At 42.1% G+C, this 7,680-nt stretch overlaps 1 protein-coding gene and 1 long non-coding RNA gene across 3 annotated transcripts in view; one reads left to right on the top strand and one right to left on the bottom strand.

Moving 5' to 3' along the window:
- foxp2 (forkhead box P2) overlaps positions 1–636 on the bottom strand; it is a 460,612-nt gene extending 459,976 nt beyond the window's left edge. The window contains exon 1 of the mRNA XM_038780768.1: positions 440–636. The gene's annotated coding sequence lies outside the window, so the exon portion shown is untranslated. The remainder of the gene's footprint in view (positions 1–439) is intronic.
- The window catches only part of LOC119954992, a 6,469-nt gene extending 5,529 nt beyond the window's left edge, over positions 1–940 (top strand). For both annotated transcript variants that reach the window (XR_005458356.1, XR_005458357.1), the window contains exon 2: positions 628–940. This is a non-coding gene — a long non-coding RNA (uncharacterized LOC119954992). The remainder of the gene's footprint in view (positions 1–627) is intronic.
- Positions 941–7,680: the final 6,740 nt, after the last annotated feature.

The raw sequence follows: 7,680 nt of genomic DNA, 5'->3' as shown, positions 1-7,680 counted from the left end.
TGGAGTGCAACGTGAGGGGTGACAAAGGTTCAAGACTGAGCCAGCATGCTTACCATAATGTATCTAAAGTAAGTGCTCAATCCCTGTCAAAAAAAAATACCAGCGTCAAACCTATCTGTCCTTTCCCCAAGCCTCCATATCAGTAATAAATGTACTGCCGGCTTTCCTTATTAGGGCTGGCTTACTATTATACACTTATGCTTCGGATAAAATTCCTGAGCTCTGCAATTCACAGCCAAAGCAAATGTTACACACACACACACAAACATAATGAGACCAAAGGCAGCATTTCACAGGCAAAATATCTGATTTTTTTTTAAAAAGGAAAGAGAAAATAATCTTCAATCTGCATCAGAACCACTTCTCAGCCACAATTTATGTTAACAGATGTTAATCAACCCTCAATCTTTTGAACACTTTGATACCATCAATTACCAACCTTAATTAGAATCACACACTGTTCCAGTTCCTCAGCCACCACCACCACCACCACATCAGGAGGATGATGTATTAAGATATGTACAGTAAAGTAAACAATACATAGTTTCAATGAAATGGAAAATTTTTCAGCTAATGGTGTTTGTCAATCCTTTGTCAATTTTTTTTCCTCCTGCCTGCCTGCCACAGATGTTTTTCTTAGCTGTTTCACAAAAACAGGAATCAACTAGCAGAGAAGAAAGACTTTCTCTCCCCGAGGAGAAGAGTACAAAGCCAAGTCTGTACACAGCAGATGCAAAGAAAGTCCATCTGCCACCAGCTCTCACAACACCACATGGAGTTCTAAGATTTAATACTGTGAGTAACCTAGCAGTGTTTGGCTGTGGACACCATCGTTATGAAAAGGTGGGGGAACCCCTCAAACCCGAGCCACCAGGGGCTAAATGTAAAAAGAAAACTACTTGCGCCGAAGCTGGATAATAAAAATTGAGTTTTCAGAATCAGTAAATCAAATCATTAATTTGGCATCATTAAGTTTTGTGCAAGAACTGGCGAGTTCTCTAGGAGTTCCACCCCAGGCAGGCATGACAGCATTTTCAGTTTTATAGCCTCCAACTCGAGGGAAAGAGCACTTGAACTCGGCAGCTTCAAGCTGCGAACAGGCATGAGTGAACAGGCTTTTAATAGCACATTACCTACGGGTTTAAATGAAGCACCTTTTTAAGTGTTGCTGCACAGTATTCTTTTCTAAATGATCTTGAGCCAAAAACTTTTCTGCTACTGTTTTTTTTAGTAGTAGCCCCAGATGAACAACATCTGCCTGCACTTTCCATCTTCATGGAACCCTAAAAAAAAAGAGGAGGGGAAGTTATCGAAAGGACTACTTAAAAATAATTGCCTCTAATAACCCATAAAGCATACATTTTGGGTAAGTAATTACAGCAATTTTGTGTTGTACCCACTGCCATCAACCTACCCCCCCCCCCACCCCTGCATAAACCTGTCTATTCACTCAAACCACCAGCTGAATATTTTGTATATTTTGATTTACCCAATATTCGCCAGCTCTTTGTGAACTTGGTCTAGTTAATAGCAGCTGTCTGTTTCACAAACAAGTCTGAAATGACCTTTAATTGGTCATCATGAGAAAATGATGGAAACAGATATAAACAAAAAATTGCTATCGTGGAAAAATAATAATATTTGAAGTGACAATCGATCATTTCCCCAAGATCTCTGAATGTCATCGTTCTTATTTTTTAAATAGAATCGGGCATCTTAATCCCATTGTGACTTTTGAATCGTGTGCACATATGTTCTATCTTGTTCTTCCTCCTTACGTTTTTCTTTAGAATTTCCTCCTATCCCAAATACTTGTAATTTATCATCACATACATGTTTGTGAAGATCTGTGAATAGCGGATACAATGACACTGTATTCCGTACCAAAGGGGAGAAAAATGATAGTCTCTATTATCATGTCAGTCAAACCAAATTTTCACACAAATCTGTTTACAATAGCTACGCTGATAATGTGCTTCACTGCAACTCAGTATTATCAACCTCTGAGGCTGTGTAATAATACAGTTAATTGCTTGCGTAAAATGAAAAAAAAATCTTCAACCATTTTCCTATTCAAAACTTTTGCTCCCACCTCGCTCTTTATAACGAAAATATCATTTCAATTTAAATACACCATTTTCCTCTTCTTTTCTTCCAGAACTAGAATATGTGTACTTCTCTTCCTCCTACAGGCTTTTGACCTTCCGAGGTCAAAAAGGACAAACAATACCACTAGTGTCTGCTTTGCAAAAAAAAAGCTGGGGTTGCTGTCTGCAAGCAATGGTATCATTTCCATGACAACCCCCTAACTATTAATTTTCAATTAAAGCAGACACAAAGCGGACAGCCTCGGGCCGACATACGATGTCAAGAGCCTATCTCTGTGTGCAACAGTTTCACGCAGTTATCAGTGCCTCTACCACCAGGCTGCATCAGTGCAACATCAACTTTAGCACTTAACAAAACACACATTTGTGACAAGACAGCACAGAAGCTGTTATTTCAATCGCCGTTCAATATTCCGCACCAGATATTTTCCGTTACATTTCTTTTGTGGAGCAATATATTGATGTCTGCTAAAATTGTACGTTATTAAGTACAAACACAGAAGCTCAAAACTTTCTCACAAGAAAACTTTATAGCAACATGTAATATGATCCAACCATTACCAATAATGACCAAACATTAATTATTCTAAGAACTCACTTTTACTGTCGATAATATTATGGGCCAGGGTTTGGAGAACCCCAAAGTGTATCATGGAGTTCACCTGACCCACAACTTTTAATAGATTGCGGTATGGGGAGCACACGGCCCACTCTACAGGTGTGGTACAGCAGAAATGGTAAAGTAATTTTTAAAGCAAAACAATGTTTATTCTATGAACTCAAGTTAACCTTTTTGCAACATACAGTGAACATCTTAGCAACCATTAATTCAAATACAACCCTCAAAGAATACAACACTAAGTAATGCTTACACTGTCCTTTTAACATCCAGAAGACTTACAAAAGAAACACCTTTTAACAGAAGCACATCAGGTTAAAGTCACTACTGAAAGCATTTATAATTCTGAATTCACCAAATGATCAAGAGATAGTCTTTTCATGGCAGAGAGATCAACAGTACACCTGAAAATGAAACTAAAACACACCCTGCAGCAAACAGCCTAAAACAAAAGTAAAAAACTGACAGACAGTCCAGCTCCACCCACTCTCTGACATCACTGCAGTAGTAAACAGCCATTTCTTAAAGGTACTCTTACTACAGATATTTATATACACACCCATTTATAAACACTCATTTCTTAAAGGTACTCTCACATAACAATAAGCACACCCTAGAAAACGTAAGAATAATCCATACGATAAAATGCAATCTAGATCTGTGCCAGAGGTTCAGGTAGAAATAGGACCTACCTCTAATAGGAACAGCAATTTTGATACCAATACACGGTCAAGTCCAGGTTAAGTTTGTTTGAAAAAAAAGTCCTTGCACAGTTTCAAGAATTTGACAATTTCAGATTTGCACATATGGGGATTTGCCACAATCACAACATGGAAAGTTCCTTATTTTTAATTCACGCCACACTGTGAAAAATTAACCATAAGCTTTAACAGGAGTTTTGAATATTAATGATACCAGAATGTTATTTTAGCCATTGAAATAAATTATAGGTCCAAAGGTTTATACTGACTCGCCTCCAGAAATTGCACTGAAAGACAGGGTTTTGTCACTTTTCTATCTCTCTTTTATCTAAGAAAAAACGAATGATGAAAAATGCAGGGAATTGACAGGAGAACATTCTGTGGAGATAGGGGTTCAACAAAACAAATAACATTTGAGTGTGTTTTTTCAGAATGCACTTACGTTGTCACTGCAACTATTCCTATGGTGCAGCAACACTCTGCATTGAATTGATCTCCCAAACCTTAATAATAATAATCGCTTATTGTCACAAGTAGGCTTCAATTAAGTTACTGTGAAAAGCCCCTAGTCGCCACATTCCAGTGCCTGTTCGGGGAGGCCGGTCTGAGAATTGAAACCGTGCTGCTGGCCTTCTTCTGCATTACAAGCCAGCTGTTTAGTACACTGTGCTAAGATTCAACATCCCAGCAGCTGAACGGCAGTGTAAATTATGTCTGTTCCGATTTGGGATTGAAAGGGTTAAGAAATTAGCTGGGGCTGGTTTAGCTCAGAGCTAAATCGCTGGCTTTTAAAGCAGACCAAGGCAGGCCAGCAGCACGGTTCAATTCCCATACCGGCCTCCCCAAACAGGCGCCGGAATGTGGCGACTAGGGGCTTTTTACAGTAACTTCATTTGAAGCCTACTTGTGACAATAAGCGATTTTTATTTAATTTCAAATGAAACAAATTAAAATTACTAAAACAAAAATCATCAGTGGTTAATTTGTATTAATCCTACATGAAAGTAAATCAACTAAAATGTTTAGGTGTGCATGCGCAGCAGTGCTCAAATGCACAAGGTGGCGGTCGCGGCTGGGGGGGGGGGGTGAGGGATAGTGAATGGTGGTGGGGGGGCGGGGTCAGACCACTATAGAGATCCAAGGAAATGCATGTGTGAAATTAACTAAAGATTTGAAGGGAGATCAGCCAGTTCACCATTGAGGGAGGGCAATAGCCTGGGGCAAGGAAGGCCCAAGGTCTCCTTGTGGGCCCACTGAGAAGAATTCCTGCTCCTCCTGCCTGGAGGAACGTTTAACATTTTATTAAAAGATCACTTTAACTCGGCTTCCTGCGGTCTGCATCCTTGCTGTGATTTGCCTTGAAGCCTCTTTCTACACTGAAGGAAATAAATAAACAAGTGGTTAGGAAGTAGATAGTGGTAAGACCAAAGCAGTACAACGTAATGCTGCCAACTTGCACTGTTCCAAAAGTACTAGAAACGTAATGAAGCATGGGTGGGCCGGTGGTTAAAATTCCGTGCATGTTCTGATCACGTTTCATTCCACAGCCCTTCCACCTCCTTGGTGGGAAGTATTCCCGTGCCTGAACAGGCAAGTAAAAATGATGGGAGAAGGAATGCATCGTGAAGAAGTGCCAACCCACCTCTGGCTTCTTAACCCACACCATACCCATTGGACAGTGAAAGTCAAAACCAGCTTCAATTTTGATGCTGCAAATATCACGCAGCACAGTACAATGCTGAGATGAGGTGTGATTGCTAAAACCATGGAAAAGGAGGAGGACATCAAGAGGAGTCTCAAAGTAGTAAAGGTTGTGATAAGGTTTACGAACAAACTCTAGAACGTAAGGACCCAGTTCGCTGAAGGATGGACTCACACTTTTCCACATTGTATTCCATCTGCCCACTCTCCCAGCCTGTCCAGATCCTTCTGCTTCCTCAACACTACCTGTCCCTCGACATATCTTCTAAGCCCCCCTGGACTGGCCACCCTTCTGGTCTGTGCCGTATCGTGGCCTGACCAATCCCGCCTCCCCACTCCATCCTGCCCAGAGTGAGCCACCTCTGGAGCGAGCCTCCTATCGGAGTGACCCCTTTCACTTCCTCCAACTGACCCCCATCCCGGACTGACCCCCCCCCTTCCTCAGTGGCCCCCCTCCCCCCAGGACTAAACCCTATCCCTCACTTCCACACTGAGCCTCCTCCAGGACTGACCTCCCCTCCCATACTGAGCCCATCTCAAACTGCTCCCACTCCCTTCCGCCTGGTCTTACCGCACCACCCCTCCCAAACTGAGCCCATACCAGACCGACCCCCCCTCCCTCCGCCCCTCCCGATTTGATCCCCCCATCCCTCCCGGACTTACACGCCCCCCCCCCCCACAGGCTCTGACTCCCCCCCCCCCCCCCCCCCCCTCCCCATTCCCTGAACTCCTTTACTGGAGTCATTATGGGCTCATTGCTGCCAGTGATAGCATTTGACCATAAGATATAGGAGCAGAATTAGGCCACTCAGCCCATCGCATCTGCTCCACCATTCAATCATGGCTGATATTTTTTCTAATCCCCATTCTCCTGCCTTCTCCCCATAATGCCTGATCCCTTATTAATCATGAACCTATCTATCTCTGTTTTAAAGACACTCAGTGATTTGGCCTCCACAGCCTTCTGCGGCAAAGAGTTCCACAGATTCACCACCCTCTGGCTGAAGAAATTCCTCCTCATCTCAGTTTTAAAGGATCGACCTTTCAGGCTGAGATTGTGTCCTGTGGTTCTAGTTTTTCCTACAAGTGGAAACATCCTCTCCACGTCCACTCAATCCAGGCCTCGCAGTGTCCTGCAAGTTTCAACAAGATCCCCCCTCTCCTTCTAAACTCCAACGAGTATAGACCCAGAGTCCTCAACCGTTCCTCATACGACAAGTTCTTCATTCCAGGGGTCATTCTTGCAATCATTTGTGCAACAAGAACAATACTTTGCATTTATGTCGGGACTTAACGTTGAAAAAAACGTCTAAAGTGCTTCATAAAAGCAGAATTCAGAACTGGCACTGAGCTAAAGAAGGAGATATGCGTAAAGGTGATGAGAAATTTTAAATGCATATTAATTGGGTATTTAATCATATTAAAGTGTTGGGCATTAACTGGGGATCCACAGTGCATGTATATTTATATATATATCCCCATTTTCTCCAAGACTGAAGAACTCCAAATCTTAGCCAAAATGATGCTGAAGGCTCGGATTCAGAACTCTCACCCCTGAACCCGGCACCCACAGTGTTTGCCGAGGGTGGAAAGGGGCATAGACATTTTTCACCAATCCCTGACTGTCAACATGTCAAGTCAAATCCCCTCCTCTTCATAAAAAAATAACATCCTGCAGTTGAAAAAAACATCATTGTTTGCAATTTCAATTGATGTTTATTGACATAAAGCTGGGGACTATCATTACAGGATTAGTACTGCTTTACTGTCTCCACAATCTACCATTATCACTGTGGGGGGGGGGGGGCTTGTAGGTTTATAGTTTGATTGACAGCTCAACATGGTTAGAAATAGGTTAGCTATCTTTGATGTGTGATTATGAACACAAATGTTTTTATAAAGGATTAATTATCTAACATGCTAAATATGTGAACAGGTTTTTTTCAATTAGAATGTTTTTTTTTTAATTTAGTGAAGTCTGCAATAATTTATTTCATCTCAGCATGACTCCTACCAATGGTAGATACTGGATGAGTTGGTATGGGGGGGTAGTGTAAGGGCAAAGGGTGGTTGGCTTTGGGATATGTGTTGGCATGATTTGGCACAAAGTTGGCATGGCACCAGAAAAGGCCATGGGGATGGGCATAGGTTGGCATGGAGGGTATGAGGTGCCATGAATGGGGCATGTGGAGTGTGTAGAGGGGTGAGGGTTAAAGGGCATTTTTTGCTTCACTGCTTTTATTATAATTGGGACCAAGCCCTAGAGCATCGAGGCAGGACTTCTAACCCCCCTGCGTCTGCTGTAGACAGCCCCTGGGGATGGATTTGTACTGTCTCTTGGTCAGCAGGCCTGACTCCAGTTAGAACCTGCCAACATGGAATGAAAATCCGTCCTTTCAAAGCAGACTGAAACTGGTCATTGGATTGGAGATGTAGGATGTGTAATGTGCACCTCTGTCAATAAAAGCTTGTAAGTGTATAAAGACCAGTTTTTTCTTCACTATGTGTTTATTTGAATTATAACATTCAAAGAGGAAAATGGAGCTTAGAG

This window comes from Scyliorhinus canicula, chromosome 20, assembly GCF_902713615.1.
Source record: "Scyliorhinus canicula chromosome 20, sScyCan1.1, whole genome shotgun sequence".
NCBI lineage: Eukaryota > Metazoa > Chordata > Chondrichthyes > Carcharhiniformes > Scyliorhinidae > Scyliorhinus > Scyliorhinus canicula.
This window is presented reverse-complemented; position numbering and strand designations above follow the sequence as displayed.